Source organism: Rhamphochromis sp. 'chilingali' (genome assembly GCF_963969265.1).
Source record: "Rhamphochromis sp. 'chilingali' genome assembly, chromosome: 1".
In the NCBI taxonomy this organism is placed as follows: Eukaryota; Metazoa; Chordata; class Actinopteri; order Cichliformes; family Cichlidae; genus Rhamphochromis; species Rhamphochromis sp. 'chilingali'.
The window spans coordinates 17,447,135-17,468,366 of record NC_137929.1 but is presented as its reverse complement, the minus strand read 5'-3'; positions in this window follow the sequence as shown (position 1 = coordinate 17,468,366).

Below are 21,232 nucleotides of genomic sequence, written 5' to 3'. Positions count from 1 at the left end.
TTCATTTTCATGTCATTGAACCGCTTTTGATCCAGAGAAGGGGTGTATTAAAAGACCAAAAGCAGCTGCCCATTAATGAGGGCACATTAACGACACTGCTTTTGGCTCTTTTCCAATGTCTTGTGCTGCTAGCTGATGCAACCTACACCACACAAGGGCCTGAGTGACCGGCTGGGGCCACTTACACCACATCAGGGCCTGTGGCTCTGGCTGAGGCCACTTACACCACACCAGGGCCTGTGGCTGCTGGCTGAGGCCACTTACACCACACCAGGGCCTGTGGCTGCTGGCTGAGGCCACCTACACCACACCAGGGCATTAGTTGCTATTGAGGCAAATTACACCACACCAGGGTCTGTGGCTCTTGCTCAGGCCACTTACACCACACCAGGGCCTGTGGCTCTTGCTCAGGCCACTTACACCACACCAGGGCCTGTGGCACTGGCTGAGGCCACTTACACCACACCAGGGCCTGTGGCTGCTGGCTGAGGCCACTTACACCACACCAGGGCCTGTGGCTGCTGGCTGAGGCCACCTACACCACACCAGGGCCTGTGGCTGCTGGCTGAGGCCACTTACACCACACCAGGGCCCTTTTGCTGCTGGCTGAGGCCACTTACACCACACCAGTGCCTGTGGCTTCTGGCTGAGGCGACTTACACCACACCAGGGCCTGTGGCTGCTGGCTGAGGCCACTTACACCACACCAAGGCCTGTGGCTCTTGCTCAGGCCACTCACATCACACCAGGCCCTGCGCTTCTGGCCGAGGCCATCTTCACCAAACCAGGCCCTGTGCTGCTTGCTGTGGCCACTTACACCACACCAGGGCCTGTGGCTGCTGGCTGAGGTCACCTACACCACACCAGGGCCTGTGGCTGCTGGCTGAGGCGACTTAAACCACACCAGGGCCCTTTTGCTGCTGGCTGAGGCCACTTACACCACACCAGTGCCTGTGGCTTCTGGCTGAGGCGACTTACACCACACCAGGGCCTGTGGCTGCTGGCTGAGGCCAATTACACCACACCAGGGTCTGTGGCTCTTGCTCAGGCCACTTACACCACACCAGGGCCTGTGGCACTGACTGAGGCCACTTACACCACACCAGGGCCTGTGGCTGCTGGCTGAGGCCACTTACACCACACCAGGGCCTGTGGCTGCTGGCTGAGGCCACCTACACCACACCAGGGCCTGTGGCTGCTGGCTGAGGCCACTTACACCACACCAGGGCCCTTTTGCTGCTGGCTGAGGCCACTTACACCACACCAGTGCCTGTGGCTTCTGGCTGAGGCGACTTACACCACACCAGGGCCTGTGGCTGCTGGCTGAGGCCACTTACACCACACCAAGGCCTGTTGCTCTTGCTCAGGCCACTCACATCACACCAGGCCCTGCGCTTCTGGCCGAGGCCATCTTCACCAAACCAGGCCCTGTGCTGCTTGCTGTGGCCATGTACAACACACCAGGCCCTGTGCTGGTCCCTGAGGCCATCTTCAACAATCCAGGGCCTGTGCTGTTGGATAAATGCCAAACTGAGCCTTTGTTTAGGGTATTATGCAAACATGCAGGTATGGTTATAGGATTGTCTTCGTAACTTCAGGTACTTGCCACCTAATCACTTGAATCCATAAATTGAGACATTGTGCTGGAGCCAGCAGCTTACGGCCATACCACCCTGAGCACGCCCGACCTCGTCTGATCTCGGAAGCTAAGCAGGGCTGGGCTTGGTTAGTACTTGGATGGGAGACTCCCTGGGAATACCTGGTGCTGTAAGCCTTTCATTTTCATGTCATTGAACCGCTTTTGATCCAGAGAAGGGGTGTATTAAAAGACCAAAAGCAGCTGCCCATTAATGAGGGCACATTAACGACACTGCTTTTGGCTCTTTTCCAATGTCTTGTGCTGCTAGCTGATGCAACCTACACCACACAAGGGCCTGAGTGACCGGCTGGGGCCACTTACACCACATCAGGGCCTGTGGCTCTGGCTGAGGCCACTTACACCACACCAGGGCCTGTGGCTGCTGGCTGAGGCCACTTACACCACACCAGGGCCTGTGGCTGCTGGCTGAGGCCACCTACACCACACCAGGGCCTGTGGCTGCTGGCTGAGGCCAATTACACCACACCAGGGCCTGTGGCACTGGCTGAGGCCACTTACACCACACCAGGGCCTGTGACTCTTGCTCAGGCCACTTACACCACACCAGGGCCTGTGGCACTGGCTGAGGCCACTTACACCACACCAGGGCCTGTGGCTGCTGGCTGAGGCCACTTACACCACACCAGGGCCTGTGGCTGCTGGCTGAGGCCACTTACACCACACCAGGGCCTGTGGCTGCTGGCTGAGGCCACCTACACCACACCAGGGCCTGTGGCTGCTGGCTGAGGCCACTTACACCACACCAGGGCCCTTTTGCTGCTGGCTGAGGCCACTTACACCACACCAGTGCCTGTGGCTTCTGGCTGAGGCGACTTACACCACACCAGGGCCTGTGGCTGCTGGCTGAGGCCACTTACACCACACCAAGGCCTGTTGCTCTTACTCAGGCCACTCACATCACACCAGGCCCTGCGCTTCTGGCCGAGGCCATCTTCACCAAACCAGGCCCTGTGCTGCTTGCTGTGGCCATGTACAACACACCAGGCCCTGTGCTGGTCCCTGAGGCCATCTTCAACAATCCAGGGCCTGTGCTGTTGGATAAATGCCAAACTGAGCCTTTGTTTAGGGTATTATGCAAACATGCAGGTATGGTTATAGGATTGTCTTCGTAACTTCAGGTACTTGCCACCTAATCACTTGAATCCATAAATTGAGACATTGTGCTGGAGCCAGCAGCTTACGGCCATACCACCCTGAGCACGCCCGACCTCGTCTGATCTCGGAAGCTAAGCAGGGCTGGGCTTGGTTAGTACTTGGATGGGAGACTACCTGGGAATACCTGGTGCTGTAAGCCTTTCATTTTCATGTCATTGAACCGCTTTTGATCCAGAGAAGGGGTGTATTAAAAGACCAAAAGCAGCTGCCCATTAATGAGGGCACATTAACGACACTGCTTTTGGCTCTTTTCCAATGTCTTGTGCTGCTAGCTGATGCAACCTACACCACACAAGGGCCTGCGTGACCGGCTGGGGCCACTTACACCACATCAGGGCCTGTGGCTTCTGGCTGAGGCCACTTACACCACACCAGGGCCTGTGGCTGCTGGCTGAGGCCACTTACACCACACCAGGGCCTGTGGCTGCTGGCTGAGGCCACCTACACCACACCAGGGCATTAGTTGCTATTGAGGCCAATTACACCACACCAGGGTCTGTGGCTCTTGCTCAGGCCACTTACACCACACCAGGGCCTGTGGCTCTTGCTCAGGCCACTTACACCACACCAGGGCCTGTGGCACTGGCTGAGGCCACTTACACCACACCAGGGCCTGTGGCTGCTGGCTGAGGCCACTTACACCACACCAGGGCCTGTGGCTGCTGGCTGAGGCCACCTACACCACACCAGGGCCTGTGGCTGCTGGCTGAGGCCACTTACACCACACCAGGGCCCTTTTGCTGCTGGCTGAGGCCACTTACACCACACCAGTGCCTGTGGCTTCTGGCTGAGGCGACTTACACCACACCAGGGCCTGTGGCTGCTGGCTGAGGCCACTTACACCACACCAAGGCCTGTGGCTCTTGCTCAGGCCACTCACATCACACCAGGCCCTGCGCTTCTGGCCGAGGCCATCTTCACCAAACCAGGCCCTGTGCTGCTTGCTGTGGCCACTTACACCACACCAGGGCCTGTGGCTGCTGGCTGAGGTCACCTACACCACACCAGGGCCTGTGGCTGCTGGCTGAGGCGACTTAAACCACACCAGGGCCCTTTTGCTGCTGGCTGAGGCCACTTACACCACACCAGTGCCTGTGGCTTCTGGCTGAGGCGACTTACACCACACCAGGGCCTGTGGCTGCTGGCTGAGGCCAATTACACCACACCAGGGTCTGTGGCTCTTGCTCAGGCCACTTACACCACACCAGGGCCTGTGGCACTGGCTGAGGCCACTTACACCACACCAGGGCCTGTGGCTGCTGGCTGAGGCCACTTACACCACACCAGGGCCTGTGGCTGCTGGCTGAGGCCACCTACACCACACCAGGGCCTGTGGCTGCTGGCTGAGGCCACTTACACCACACCAGGGCCCTTTTGCTGCTGGCTGAGGCCACTTACACCACACCAGTGCCTGTGGCTTCTGGCTGAGGCGACTTACACCACACCAGGGCCTGTGGCTGCTGGCTGAGGCCACTTACACCACACCAAGGCCTGTTGCTCTTGCTCAGGCCACTCACATCACACCAGGCCCTGCGCTTCTGGCCGAGGCCATCTTCACCAAACCAGGCCCTGTGCTGCTTGCTGTGGCCATGTACAACACACCAGGCCCTGTGCTGGTACCTGAGGCCATCTTCAACAATCCAGGGCCTGTGCTGTTGGATAAATGCCAAACTGAGCCTTTGTTTAGGGTATTATGCAAACATGCAGGTATGGTTATAGGATTGTCTTCGTAACTTCAGGTACTTGCCACCTAATCACTTGAATCCATAAATTGAGACATTGTGCTGGAGCCAGCAGCTTACGGCCATACCACCCTGAGCACTCCCGACCTCGTCTGATCTCGGAAGCTAAGCAGGGCTGGGCTTGGTTAGTACTTGGATGGGAGACTGCCTGGGAATACCTGGTGCTGTAAGCCTTTCATTTTCATGTCATTGAACCGCTTTTGATCCAGAGAAGGGGTGTATTAAAAGACCAAAAGCAGCTGCCCATTAATGAGGGCACATTAACGACACTGCTTTTGGCTCTTTTCCAATGTCTTGTGCTGCTAGCTGATGCAACCTACACCACACAAGGGCCTGAGTGACCGGCTGGGGCCACTTACACCACATCAGGGCCTGTGGCTCTGGCTGAGGCCACTTACACCACACCAGGGCCTGTGGCTGCTGGCTGAGGCCACTTACACCACACCAGGGCCTGTGGCTGCTGGCTGAGGCCACTTACACCACACCAGTGCCTGTGGCTGCTGGCTGAGGCCACCTACACCACACCAGGGCCTGTGGCTGCTGGCTGAGGCCACTTACACCACACCAGGGCCCTTTTGCTGCTGGCTGAGGCCACTTACACCACACCAGTGCCTGTGGCTTCTGGCTGAGGCGACTTACACCACACCAGGGCCTGTGGCTGCTGGCTGAGGCCACTTACACCACACCAAGGCCTGTTGCTCTTACTCAGGCCACTCACATCACACCAGGCCCTGCGCTTCTGGCCGAGGCCATCTTCACCAAACCAGGCCCTGTGCTGCTTGCTGTGGCCATGTACAACACACCAGGCCCTGTGCTGGTTCCTGAGGCCATCTTCAACAATCCAGGGCCTGTGCTGTTGGATAAATGCCAAACTGAGCCTTTGGGTTAGGGTATTATGCAAACATGCAGGTATGGTTATAGGATTGTCTTCGTAACTTCAGGTACTTGCCACCTAATCACTTGAATCCATAAATTGAGACATTGTGCTGGAGCCAGCAGCTTACGGCCATACCACCCTGAGCACGCCCGACCTCGTCTGATCTCGGAAGCTAAGCAGGGCTGGGCTTGGTTAGTACTTGGATGGGAGACTACCTGGGAATACCTGGTGCTGTAAGCCTTTCATTTTCATGTCATTGAACCGCTTTTGATCCAGAGAAGGGGTGTATTAAAAGACCAAAAGCAGCTGCCCATTAATGAGGGCACATTAACGACACTGCTTTTGGCTCTTTTCCAATGTCTTGTGCTGCTAGCTGATGCAACCTACACCACACAAGGGCCTGCGTGACCGGCTGGGGCCACTTACACCACATCAGGGCCTGTGGCTTCTGGCTGAGGCCACTTACACCACACCAGGGCCTGTGGCTGCTGGCTGAGGCCACTTACACCACACCAGGGCCTGTGGCTGCTGGCTGAGGCCACCTACACCACACCAGGGCATTAGTTGCTATTGAGGCCAATTACACCACACCAGGGTCTGTGGCTCTTGCTCAGGCCACTTACACCACACCAGGGCCTGTGGCTCTTGCTCAGGCCACTTACACCACACCAGGGCCTGTGGCACTGGCTGAGGCCACTTACACCACACCAGGGCCTGTGGCTGCTGGCTGAGGCCACTTACACCACACCAGGGCCTGTGGCTGCTGGCTGAGGCCACCTACACCACACCAGGGCCTGTGGCTGCTGGCTGAGGCCACTTACACCACACCAGGGCCCTTTTGCTGCTGGCTGAGGCCACTTACACCACACCAGTGCCTGTGGCTTCTGGCTGAGGCGACTTACACCACACCAGGGCCTGTGGCTGCTGGCTGAGGCCACTTACACCACACCAAGGCCTGTGGCTCTTGCTCAGGCCACTCACATCACACCAGGCCCTGCGCTTCTGGCCGAGGCCATCTTCACCAAACCAGGCCCTGTGCTGCTTGCTGTGGCCACTTACACCACACCAGGGCCTGTGGCTGCTGGCTGAGGTCACCTACACCACACCAGGGCCTGTGGCTGCTGGCTGAGGCGACTTAAACCACACCAGGGCCCTTTTGCTGCTGGCTGAGGCCACTTACACCACACCAGTGCCTGTGGCTTCTGGCTGAGGCGACTTACACCACACCAGGGCCTGTGGCTGCTGGCTGAGGCCAATTACACCACACCAGGGTCTGTGGCTCTTGCTCAGGCCACTTACACCACACCAGGGCCTGTGGCACTGGCTGAGGCCACTTACACCACACCAGGGCCTGTGGCTGCTGGCTGAGGCCACTTACACCACACCAGGGCCTGTGGCTGCTGGCTGAGGCCACCTACACCACACCAGGGCCTGTGGCTGCTGGCTGAGGCCACTTACACCACACCAGGGCCCTTTTGCTGCTGGCTGAGGCCACTTACACCACACCAGTGCCTGTGGCTTCTGGCTGAGGCGACTTACACCACACCAGGGCCTGTGGCTGCTGGCTGAGGCCACTTACACCACACCAAGGCCTGTTGCTCTTGCTCAGGCCACTCACATCACACCAGGCCCTGCGCTTCTGGCCGAGGCCATCTTCACCAAACCAGGCCCTGTGCTGCTTGCTGTGGCCATGTACAACACACCAGGCCCTGTGCTGGTACCTGAGGCCATCTTCAACAATCCAGGGCCTGTGCTGTTGGATAAATGCCAAACTGAGCCTTTGTTTAGGGTATTATGCAAACATGCAGGTATGGTTATAGGATTGTCTTCGTAACTTCAGGTACTTGCCACCTAATCACTTGAATCCATAAATTGAGACATTGTGCTGGAGCCAGCAGCTTACGGCCATACCACCCTGAGCACTCCCGACCTCGTCTGATCTCGGAAGCTAAGCAGGGCTGGGCTTGGTTAGTACTTGGATGGGAGACTGCCTGGGAATACCTGGTGCTGTAAGCCTTTCATTTTCATGTCATTGAACCGCTTTTGATCCAGAGAAGGGGTGTATTAAAAGACCAAAAGCAGCTGCCCATTAATGAGGGCACATTAACGACACTGCTTTTGGCTCTTTTCCAATGTCTTGTGCTGCTAGCTGATGCAACCTACACCACACAAGGGCCTGAGTGACCGGCTGGGGCCACTTACACCACATCAGGGCCTGTGGCTCTGGCTGAGGCCACTTACACCACACCAGGGCCTGTGGCTGCTGGCTGAGGCCACTTACACCACACCAGGGCCTGTGGCTGCTGGCTGAGGCCACTTACACCACACCAGTGCCTGTGGCTGCTGGCTGAGGCCACCTACACCACACCAGGGCCTGTGGCTGCTGGCTGAGGCCACTTACACCACACCAGGGCCCTTTTGCTGCTGGCTGAGGCCACTTACACCACACCAGTGCCTGTGGCTTCTGGCTGAGGCGACTTACACCACACCAGGGCCTGTGGCTGCTGGCTGAGGCCACTTACACCACACCAAGGCCTGTTGCTCTTACTCAGGCCACTCACATCACACCAGGCCCTGCGCTTCTGGCCGAGGCCATCTTCACCAAACCAGGCCCTGTGCTGCTTGCTGTGGCCATGTACAACACACCAGGCCCTGTGCTGGTTCCTGAGGCCATCTTCAACAATCCAGGGCCTGTGCTGTTGGATAAATGCCAAACTGAGCCTTTGGGTTAGGGTATTATGCAAACATGCAGGTATGGTTATAGGATTGTCTTCGTAACTTCAGGTACTTGCCACCTAATCACTTGAATCCATAAATTGAGACATTGTGCTGGAGCCAGCAGCTTACGGCCATACCACCCTGAGCACGCCCGACCTCGTCTGATCTCGGAAGCTAAGCAGGGCTGGGCTTGGTTAGTACTTGGATGGGAGACTACCTGGGAATACCTGGTGCTGTAAGCCTTTCATTTTCATGTCATTGAACCGCTTTTGATCCAGAGAAGGGGTGTATTAAAAGACCAAAAGCAGCTGCCCATTAATGAGGGCACATTAACGACACTGCTTTTGGCTCTTTTCCAATGTCTTGTGCTGCTAGCTGATGCCACCTACACCACACCAGGGCCTGAGTGACCGGCTGGGGCCACTTACACCACATCAGGGCCTGTGGCTTCTGGCTGAGGCCACTTACACCACACCAGGGCCTGTGGCTGCTGGCTGAGGCCACTTACACCACACCAGGGCCTGTGGCTGCTGGCTGAGGCCACCTACACCACACCAGGGCATTAGTTGCTATTGAGGCCAATTACACCACACCAGGGTCTGTGGCTCTTGCTCAGGCCACTTACACCACACCAGGGCCTGTGGCTCTTGCTCAGGCCACTTACACCACACCAGGGCCTGTGGCACTGGCTGAGGCCACTTACACCACACCAGGGCCTGTGGCTGCTGGCTGAGGCCACTTACACCACACCAGGGCCTGTGGCTGCTGGCTGAGGCCACCTACACCACACCAGGGCCTGTGGCTGCTGGCTGAGGCCACTTACACCACACCAGGGCCCTTTTGCTGCTGGCTGAGGCCACTTACACCACACCAGTGCCTGTGGCTTCTGGCTGAGGCGACTTACACCACACCAGGGCCTGTGGCTGCTGGCTGAGGCCACTTACACCACACCAAGGCCTTTGGCTCTTGCTCAGGCCACTCACATCACACCAGGCCCTGCGCTTCTGGCTGAGGCCATCTTCACCAGACCAGGCCCTGTGCTGCTTGCTGTGGCCACTTACACCACACCAGGGCCTGTGGCTGCTGGCTGAGGTCACCTACACCACACCAGGGCCTGTGGCTGCTGGCTGAGGCGACTTAAACCACACCAGGGCCCTTTTGCTGCTGGCTGAGGCCACTTACACCACACCAGTGCCTGTGGCTTCTGGCTGAGGCGACTTACACCACACCAGGGCCTGTGGCTGCTGGCTGAGGCCAATTACACCACACCAGGGTCTGTGGCTCTTGCTCAGGCCACTTACACCACACCAGGGCCTGTGGCACTGGCTGAGGCCACTTACACCACACCAGGGCCTGTGGCTGCTGGCTGAGGCCACTTACACCACACCAGGGCCTGTGGCTGCTGGCTGAGGCCACCTACACCACACCAGGGCCTGTGGCTGCTGGCTGAGGCCACTTACACCACACCAGGGCCCTTTTGCTGCTGGCTGAGGCCACTTACACCACACCAGTGCCTGTGGCTTCTGGCTGAGGCGACTTACACCACACCAGGGCCTGTGGCTGCTGGCTGAGGCCACTTACACCACACCAAGGCCTGTTGCTCTTGCTCAGGCCACTCACATCACACCAGGCCCTGCGCTTCTGGCCGAGGCCATCTTCACCAAACCAGGCCCTGTGCTGCTTGCTGTGGCCATGTACAACACACCAGGCCCTGTGCTGGTCCCTGAGGCCATCTTCAACAATCCAGGGCCTGTGCTGTTGGATAAATGCCAAACTGAGCCTTTGTTTAGGGTATTATGCAAACATGCAGGTATGGTTATAGGATTGTCTTCGTAACTTCAGGTACTTGCCACCTAATCACTTGAATCCATAAATTGAGACATTGTGCTGGAGCCAGCAGCTTACGGCCATACCACCCTGAGCACGCCCGACCTCGTCTGATCTCGGAAGCTAAGCAGGGCTGGGCTTGGTTAGTACTTGGATGGGAGACTCCCTGGGAATACCTGGTGCTGTAAGCCTTTCATTTTCATGTCATTGAACCGCTTTTGATCCAGAGAAGGGGTGTATTAAAAGACCAAAAGCAGCTGCCCATTAATGAGGGCACATTAACGACACTGCTTTTGGCTCTTTTCCAATGTCTTGTGCTGCTAGCTGATGCAACCTACACCACACAAGGGCCTGAGTGACCGGCTGGGGCCACTTACACCACATCAGGGCCTGTGGCTCTGGCTGAGGCCACTTACACCACACCAGGGCCTGTGGCTGCTGGCTGAGGCCACTTACACCACACCAGGGCCTGTGGCTGCTGGCTGAGGCCACCTACACCACACCAGGGCCTGTGGCTGCTGGCTGAGGCCAATTACACCACACCAGGGCCTGTGGCACTGGCTGAGGCCACTTACACCACACCAGGGCCTGTGACTCTTGCTCAGGCCACTTACACCACACCAGGGCCTGTGGCACTGGCTGAGGCCACTTACACCACACCAGGGCCTGTGGCTGCTGGCTGAGGCCACTTACACCACACCAGGGCCTGTGGCTGCTGGCTGAGGCCACTTACACCACACCAGGGCCTGTGGCTGCTGGCTGAGGCCACTTACACCACACCAGGGCCTGTGGCTGCTGGCTGAGGCCACTTACACCACACCAGGGCCCTTTTGCTGCTGGCTGAGGCCACTTACACCACACCAGTGCCTGTGGCTTCTGGCTGAGGCGACTTACACCACACCAGGGCCTGTGGCTGCTGGCTGAGGCCACTTACACCACACCAAGGCCTGTTGCTCTTACTCAGGCCACTCACATCACACCAGGCCCTGCGCTTCTGGCCGAGGCCATCTTCACCAAACCAGGCCCTGTGCTGCTTGCTGTGGCCATGTACAACACACCAGGCCCTGTGCTGGTCCCTGAGGCCATCTTCAACAATCCAGGGCCTGTGCTGTTGGATAAATGCCAAACTGAGCCTTTGTTTAGGGTATTATGCAAACATGCAGGTATGGTTATAGGATTGTCTTCGTAACTTCAGGTACTTGCCACCTAATCACTTGAATCCATAAATTGAGACATTGTGCTGGAGCCAGCAGCTTACGGCCATACCACCCTGAGCACGCCCGACCTCGTCTGATCTCGGAAGCTAAGCAGGGCTGGGCTTGGTTAGTACTTGGATGGGAGACTCCCTGGGAATACCTGGTGCTGTAAGCCTTTCATTTTCATGTCATTGAACCGCTTTTGATCCAGAGAAGGGGTGTATTAAAAGACCAAAAGCAGCTGCCCATTAATGAGGGCACATTAACGACACTGCTTTTGGCTCTTTTCCAATGTCTTGTGCTGCTAGCTGATGCAACCTACACCACACAAGGGCCTGAGTGACCGGCTGGGGCCACTTACACCACATCAGGGCCTGTGGCTCTGGCTGAGGCCACTTACACCACACCAGGGCCTGTGGCTGCTGGCTGAGGCCACTTACACCACACCAGGGCCTGTGGCTGCTGGCTGAGGCCACCTACACCACACCAGGGCCTGTGGCTGCTGGCTGAGGCCAATTACACCACACCAGGGCCTGTGGCACTGGCTGAGGCCACTTACACCACACCAGGGCCTGTGACTCTTGCTCAGGCCACTTACACCACACCAGGGCCTGTGGCACTGGCTGAGGCCACTTACACCACACCAGGGCCTGTGGCTGCTGGCTGAGGCCACTTACACCACACCAGGGCCTGTGGCTGCTGGCTGAGGCCACTTACACCACACCAGGGCCTGTGGCTGCTGGCTGAGGCCACCTACACCACACCAGGGCCTGTGGCTGCTGGCTGAGGCCACTTACACCACACCAGGGCCCTTTTGCTGCTGGCTGAGGCCACTTACACCACACCAGTGCCTGTGGCTTCTGGCTGAGGCGACTTACACCACACCAGGGCCTGTGGCTGCTGGCTGAGGCCACTTACACCACACCAAGGCCTGTTGCTCTTACTCAGGCCACTCACATCACACCAGGCCCTGCGCTTCTGGCCGAGGCCATCTTCACCAAACCAGGCCCTGTGCTGCTTGCTGTGGCCATGTACAACACACCAGGCCCTGTGCTGGTTCCTGAGGCCATCTTCAACAATCCAGGGCCTGTGCTGTTGGATAAATGCCAAACTGAGCCTTTGGGTTAGGGTATTATGCAAACATGCAGGTATGGTTATAGGATTGTCTTCGTAACTTCAGGTACTTGCCACCTAATCACTTGAATCCATAAATTGAGACATTGTGCTAGAGCCAGCAGCTTACGGCCATACCACCCTGAGCACGCCCGACCTCGTCTGATCTCGGAAGCTAAGCAGGGCTGGGCTTGGTTAGTACTTGGATGGGAGACTGCCTGGGAATACCTGGTGCTGTAAGCCTTTCATTTTCATGTCATTGAACCGCTTTTGATCCAGAGAAGGGGTGTATTAAAAGACCAAAAGCAGCTGCCCATTAATGAGGGCACATTAACGACACTGCTTTTGGCTCTTTTCCAATGTCTTGTGCTGCTAGCTGATGCAACCTACACCACACAAGGGCCTGAGTGACCGGCTGGGGCCACTTACACCACATCAGGGCCTGTGGCTCTGGCTGAGGCCACTTACACCACACCAGGGCCTGTGGCTGCTGGCTGAGGCCACTTACACCACACCAGGGCCTGTGGCTGCTGGCTGAGGCCACCTACACCACACCAGGGCATTAGTTGCTATTGAGGCCAATTACACCACACCAGGGTCTGTGGCTCTTGCTCAGGCCACTTACACCACACCAGGGCCTGTGGCTCTTGCTCAGGCCACTTACACCACACCAGGGCCTGTGGCACTGGCTGAGGCCACTTACACCACACCAGGGCCTGTGGCTGCTGGCTGAGGCCACTTACACCACACCAGGGCCTGTGGCTGCTGGCTGAGGCCACCTACACCACACCAGGGCCTGTGGCTGCTGGCTGAGGCCACTTACACCACACCAGGGCCCTTTTGCTGCTGGCTGAGGCCACTTACACCACACCAGTGCCTGTGGCTTCTGGCTGAGGCGACTTACACCACACCAGGGCCTGTGGCTGCTGGCTGAGGCCAATTACACCACACCAGGGTCTGTGGCTCTTGCTCAGGCCACTTACACCACACCAGGGCCTGTGGCTGCTGGCTGAGGCCACTTACACCACACCAAGGCCTGTTGCTCTTGCTCAGGCCACTCACATCACACCAGGCCCTGCGCTTCTGGCCGAGGCCATCTTCACCAAACCAGGCCCTGTGCTGCTTGCTGTGGCCATGTACAACACACCAGGCCCTGTGCTGGTCCCTGAGGCCATCTTCAACAATCCAGGGCCTGTGCTGTTGGATAAATGCCAAACTGAGCCTTTGGGTTAGGGTATTATGCAAACATGCAGGTATGGTTATAGGATTGTCTTCGTAACTTCAGGTACTTGCCACCTAATCACTTGAATCCATAAATTGAGACATTGTGCTGGAGCCAGCAGCTTACGGCCATACCACCCTGAGCACGCCCGACCTCGTCTGATCTCGGAAGCTAAGCAGGGCTGGGCTTGGTTAGTACTTGGATGGGAGACTGCCTGGGAATACCTGGTGCAGTAAGCCATTCATTTTCATGTCATTGAACCGCTTTTGATCCAGAGAAGGGGTGTATTAAAAGACCAAAAGCAGCTGCCCATTAATGAGGGCACATTAACGACACTGCTTTTGGCTCTTTTCCAATGTCTTGTGCTGCTAGCTGATGCAACCTACACCACACAAGGGCCTGAGTGACCGGCTGGGGCCACTTACACCACATCAGGGCCTGTGGCTCTGGCTGAGACCACTTACACCACACCAGGGCCTGTGGCTGCTGGCTGAGGCCACTTACACCACACCAGGGCCTGTGGCTGCTGGCTGAGGCCACCTACACCACACCAGGGCCTGTGGCTGCTGGCTGAGGCCAATTACACCACACCAGGGCCTGTGGCACTGGCTGAGGCCACTTACACCACACCAGGGCCTGTGGCTCTTGCTCAGGCCACTTACACCACACCAGGGACTGTGGCACTGGCTGAGGCCACTTACACCACACCAGGGCCTGTGGCTGCTGGCTGAGGCCACCTACACCACACCAGGGCCTGTGGCTGCTGGCTGAGGCGACTTACACCACACCAGGGCCCTTTTGCTGCTGGCTGAGGCCACTTACACCACACCAGTGCCTGTGGCTTCTGGCTGAGGCCACTTACACCACACCAGTGCCTGTGGCTGCTGGCTGAGGCCAATTACACCACACCAGGGTCTGTGGCTCTTGCTCAGGCCACTTACACCACACCAGGGCCTGTGGCACTGGCTGAGGCCACTTACACCACACCAGGGCCTGTGGCTGCTGGCTGAGGCCACTTACACCACACCAGGGCCTGTGGCTGCTGGCTGAGGCCACTTACACCACACCAGGGCCTGTGGCTGCTGGCTGAGGCCAGTTACACCACAACAGAGCCTGTGGCTACTGGCTGAGGCCACTTACACCACACCAGGGCCTTAGTTGCTATTGAGGCCACTTACACCACACCAGGGCCTGTGGCTGCTGGCTGAGGCCACCTACACCACACCAGGGCCTGTGGCTGCTGGCTGAGGCGACTTACACCACACCAGGGCCCTTTTGCTGCTGGCTGAGGCCACTTACACCACACCAGTGCCTGTGTCTTCTAGCTGAGGCAACTTACACCACACCAGGGCCCGTGGCTGCTGGCTGAGGCCAATTACACCACACCAGGGTCTGTGGCTCTTGCTCAGGCCACTTACACCACACCAGGGCCTGTGGCACTGGCTGAGGCCACTTACAACACACCAGGGCCTGTGGCTGCTGGCTGAGGCCACTTACACCACACCAGGGCCTGTGGCTGCTGGCTGAGGCCACTTACACCACACCAGGGCCTGTGGCTGCTGGCTGAGGCCACCTACACCACACCAGGGCCTGTGGCTGCTGGCTGAGGCCACTTACACCACACCAGGGCCCTTTTGCTGCTGGCTGAGGCCACTTACACCACACCAGTGCCTGTGGCTTCTGGCTGAGGCGACTTACACCACACCAGGGCCTGTGGCTGCTGGCTGAGGCCACTTACACCACACCAAGGCCTGTTGCTCTTGCTCAGGCCACTCACATCACACCAGGCCCTGCGCTTCTGGCCGAGGCCATCTTCACCAAACCAGGCCCTGTGCTGCTTGCTGTGGCCATGTACAACACACCAGGCCCTGTGCTGGTTCCTGAGGCCATCTTCAACAATCCAGGGCCTGTGCTGTTGGATAAATGCCAAACTGAGCCTTTGGGTTAGGGTATTATGCACACATGCAGGTATTGTTATAGGATTGTCTTCGTAACTTCAGGTACTTGCCACCTAATCACTTGAATCCATAAATTGAGACATTGTGCTGGAGCCAGCAGCTTACGGCCATACCACCCTGAGCACGCCCGACCTCGTCTGATCTCGGAAGCTAAGCAGGGCTGGGCTTGGTTAGTACTTGGATGGGAGACTACCTGGGAATACCTGGTGCTGTAAGCCTTTCATTTTCATGTCATTGAACCGCTTTTGATCCAGAGAAGGGGTGTATTAAAAGACCAAAAGCAGCTGCCCATTAATGAGGGCACATTAACGACACTGCTTTTGGCTCTTTTCCAATGTCTTGTGCTGCTAGCTGATGCAACCTACACCACACAAGGGCCTGAGTGACCGGCTGGGGCCACTTACACCACATCAGGGCCTGTGGCTCTGGCTGAGGCCACTTACACCACACCAGGGCCTGTGGCTGCTGGCTGAGGCAACTTACACCACACCAGGGCCTGTGGCTGCTGGCTGAGGCCACCTACACCACACCAGGGCATTAGTTGCTATTGAGGCCAATTACACCACACCAGGGTCTGTGGCTCTTGCTCAGGCCACTTACACCACACCAGGGCCTGTGGCACTGGCTGAGGCCACTTACACCACACCAGGGCCTGTGGCTGCTGGCTGAGGCCACTTACACCACACCAGTGCCTGTGGCTTCTGGCTGAGGCGACTTACACCACACCAGGGCCTGTGGCTGCTGGCTGAGGCCACTTACACCACACCAAGGCCTGTTGCTCTTGCTCAGGCCACTCACATCACACCAGGCCCTGCGCTTCTGGCCGAGGCCATCTTCACCAAACCAGGCCCTGTGCTGCTTGTTGTGGCCATGTACAACACACCAGGCCCTGTGCTGGTCCCTGAGGCCATCTTCAACAATCCAGGGCCTGTGCTGTTGGATAAATGCCAAACTGAGCCTTTGTTTAGGGTATTATGCAAACATGCAGGTATGGTTATAGGATTGTCTTCGTAACTTCAGGTACTTGCCACCTAATCACTTGAATCCATAAATTGAGACATTGTGCTGGAGCCAGCAGCTTACGGCCATACCACCCTGAGCACTCCCGACCTCGTCTGATCTCGGAAGCTAAGCAGGGCTGGGCTTGGTTAGTACTTGGATGGGAGACTGCCTGGGAATACCTGGTGCTGTAAGCCTTTCATTTTCATGTCATTGAACCGCTTTTGATCCAGAGAAGGGGTGTATTAAAAGACCAAAAGCAGCTGCCCATTAATGAGGGCACATTAACGACACTGCTTTTGGCTCTTTTCCAATGTCTTGTGCTGCTAGCTGATGCAACCTACACCACACAAGGGCCTGAGTGACCGGCTGGGGCCACTTACACCACATCAGGGCCTGTGGCTCTGGCTGAGGCCACTTACACCACACCAGGGCCTGTGGCTGCTGGCTGAGGCCACTTACACCACACCAGGGCCTGTGGCTGCTGGCTGAGGCCACCTACACCACACCAGGGCATTAGTTGCTATTGAGGCCAATTACACCACACCAGGGTCTGTGGCTCTTGCTCAGGCCACTTACACCACACCAGGGCCTGTGGCTCTTGCTCAGGCCACTTACACCACACCAGGGCCTGTGGCACTGGCTGAGGCCACTTACACCACACCAGGGCCTGTGGCTGCTGGCTGAGGCCACTTACACCACACCAGGGCCTGTGGCTGCTGGCTGAGGCCACCTACACCACACCAGGGCCTGTGGCTGCTGGCTGAGGCCACTTACACCACACCAGGGCCCTTTTGCTGCTGGCTGAGGCCACTTACACCACACCAGTGCCTGTGGCTGCTGGCTGAGGCCACTTACACCACACCAAGGCCTGTGGCTCTTGCTCAGGCCACTCACATCACACCAGGCCCTGCGCTTCTGGCCGAGGCCATCTTCACCAAACCAGGCCCTGTGCTGCTTGCTGTGGCCACTTACACCACACCAGGGCCTGTGGCTGCTGGCTGAGGCCACCTACACCACACCAGGGCCTGTGGCTGCTGGCTGAGGCGACTTAAACCACACCAGGGCCCTTTTGCTGCTGGCTGAGGCCACTTACACCACACCAGTGCCTGTGGCTGCTGGCTGAGGCCACTTACACCACACCAGGGCCTGTGGCTGCTGGCTGAGGCCAATTACACCACACCAGGGTCTGTGGCTCTTGCTCAGGCCACTTACACCACACCAGGGCCTGTGGCTGCTGGCTGAGGCCACTTACACCACAGCAAGGCCTGTTGCTCTTGCTCAGGCCACTCACATCACACCAGGCCCTGCGCTTCTGGCCGAGGCCATCTTCACCAAACCAGGCCCTGTGCTGCTTGTTGTGGCCATGTACAACACACCAGGCCCTGTGCTGGTCCCTGAGGCAATCTTCAACAATCCAGGGCCTGTGCTGTTGGATAAATGCCAAACTGAGCCTTTGTTTAGGGTATTATGCAAACATGCAGGTATGGTTATAGGATTGTCTTCGTAACTTCAGGTACTTGCCACCTAATCACTTGAATCCATAAATTGAGACATTGTGCTGGAGCCAGCAGCTTACGGCCATACCACCCTGAGCACTCCCGACCTCGTCTGATCTCGGAAGCTAAGCAGGGCTGGGCTTGGTTAGTACTTGGATGGGAGACTGCCTGGGAATACCTGGTGCTGTAAGCCTTTCATTTTCATGTCATTGAACCGCTTTTGATCCAGAGAAGGGGTGTATTAAAAGACCAAAAGCAGCTGCCCATTAATGAGGGCACATTAACGACACTGCTTTTGGCTCTTTTCCAATGTCTTGTGCTGCTAGCTGATGCAACCTACACCACACAAGGGCCTGAGTGACCGGCTGGGGCCACTTACACCACATCAGGGCCTGTGGCTCTGGCTGAGGCCACTTACACCACACCAGGGCCTGTGGCTGGTGGCTGAGGCCACTTACACCACACCAGTGCCTGTGGCTGCTGGCTGAGGCCACCTACACCACACCAGGGCCTGTGGCTGCTGGCTGAGGCCACTTACACCACACCAGGGCCCTTTTGCTGCTGGCTGAGGCCACTTACACCACACCAGTGCCTGTGGCTTCTGGCTGAGGCGACTTACACCACACCAGGGCCTGTGGCTGCTGGCTGAGGCCACTTACACCACACCAAGGCCTGTTGCTCTTACTCAGGCCACTCACATCACACCAGGCCCTGCGCTTCTGGCCGAGGCCATCTTCACCAAACCAGGCCCTGTGCTGCTTGCTGTGGCCATGTACAACACACCAGGCCCTGTGCTGGTTCCTGAGGCCATCTTCAACAATCCAGGGCCTGTGCTGTTGGATAAATGCCAAACTGAGCCTTTGGGTTAGGGTATTATGCAAACATGCAGGTATGGTTATAGGATTGTCTTCGTAACTTCAGGTACTTGCCACCTAATCACTTGAATCCATAAATTGAGACATTGTGCTGGAGCCAGCAGCTTACGGCCATACCACCCTGAGCACGCCCGACCTCGTCTGATCTCGGAAGCTAAGCAGTGCTGGGCTTGGTTAGTACTTGGATGGGAGACTACCTTGGAATACCTGGTGCTGTAAGCCTTTCATTTTCATGTCATTGAACCGCTTTTGATCCAGAGAAGGGGTGTATTAAAAGACCAAAAGCAGCTGCCCATTAATGAGGGCACATTAACGACACTGCTTTTGGCTCTTTTCCAATGTCTTGTGCTGCTAGCTGATGCAACCTACACCACACAAGGGCCTGCGTGACCGGCTGGGGCCACTTACACCACATCAGGGCCTGTGGCTTCTGGCTGAGGCCACTTACACCACACCAGGGCCTGTGGCTGCTGGCTGAGGCCACTTACACCACACCAGGGCCTGTGGCTGCTGGCTGAGGCCACCTACACCACACCAGGGCATTAGTTGCTATTGAGGCCAATTACACCACACCAGGGCCTGTGGCTCTTGCTCAGGCCACTTACACCACACCAGGGCCTGTGGCACTGGCTGAGGCCACTTACACCACACCAGGGCCTGTGGCTGCTGGCTGAGGCCACTTACACCACACCAGGGCCTGTGGCTGCTGGCTGAGGCCACCTACACCACACCAGGGCCTGTGGCTGCTGGCTGAGGCCACTTACACCACACCAGGGCCCTTTTGCTGCTGGCTGAGGCCACTTACACCACACCAGTGCCTGTGGCTTCTGGCTGAGGCGACTTACACCACACCAGGGCCTGTGGCTGCTGGCTGAGGCCACTTACACCACACCAAGGCCTGTGGCTCTTGCTCAGGCCACTCACATCACACCAGGCCCTGCGCTTCTGGCCGAGGCCATCTTCACCAAACCAGGCCCTGTGCTGCTTGCTGTGGCCACTTACACCACACCAGGGCCTGTGGCTGCTGGCTGAGGTCACCTACACCACACCAGGGCCTGTGGCTGCTGGCTGAGGCGACTTAAACCACACCAGGGCCCTTTTGCTGCTGGCTGAGGCCACTTACACCACACCAGTGCCTGTGGCTTCTGGCTGAGGCGACTTACACCACACCAGGGCCTGTGGCTGCTGGCTGAGGCCAATTACACCACACCAGGGTCTGTGGCTCTTGCTCAGGCCACTTACACCACACCAGGGCCTGTGGCACTGGCTGAGGCCACTTACACCACACCAGGGCCTGTGGCTGCTGGCTGAGGCCACTTACACCACACCAGGGCCTGTGGCTGCTGGCTGAGGCCACCTACACCACACCAGGGCCTGTGGCTGCTGGCTGAGGCCACTTACACCACACCAGGGCCCTTTTGCTGCTGGCTGAGGCCACTTACACCACACCAGTGCCTGTGGCTTCTGGCTGAGGCGACTTACACCACACCAGGGCCTGTGGCTGCTGGCTGAGGCCACTTACACCACACCAAGGCCTGTTGCTCTTGCTCAGGCCACTCACATCACACCAGGCCCTGCGCTTCTGGCCGAGGCCATCTTCACCAAACCAGGCCCTGTGCTGCTTGCTGTGGCCATGTACAACACACCAGGCCCTGTGCTGGTCCCTGAGGCCATCTTCAACAATCCAGGGCCTGTGCTGTTGGATAAATGCCAAACTGAGCCTTTGTTTAGGGTATTATGCAAACATGCAGGTATGGTTATAGGATTGTCTTCGTAACTTCAGGTACTTGCCACCTAATCACTTGAATCCATAAATTGAGACATTGTGCTGGAGCCAGCAGCTTACGGCCATACCACCCTGAGCACGCCCGACCTCGTCTGATCTCGGAAGCTAAGCAGGGCTGGGCTTGGTTAGTACTTGGATGGGAGACTCCCTGGGAATACCTGGTGCTGTAAGCCTTTCATTTTCATGTCATTGAACCGCTTTTGATCCAGAGAAGGGGTGTATTAAAAGACCAAAAGCAGCTGCCCATTAATGAGGGCACATTAACGACACTGCTTTTGGCTCTTTTCCAATGTCTTGTGCTGCTAGCTGATGCAACCTACACCACACAAGGGCCTGAGTGACCGGCTGGGGCCACTTACACCACATCAGGGCCTGTGGCTCTGGCTGAGGCCACTTACACCACACCAGGGCCTGTGGCTGCTGGCTGAGGCCACTTACACCACACCAGGGCCTGTGGCTGCTGGCTGAGGCCACCTACACCACACCAGGGCCTGTGGCTGCTGGCTGAGGCCAATTACACCACACCAGGGCCTGTGGCACTGGCTGAGGCCACTTACACCACACCAGGGCCTGTGACTCTTGCTCAGGCCACTTACACCACACCA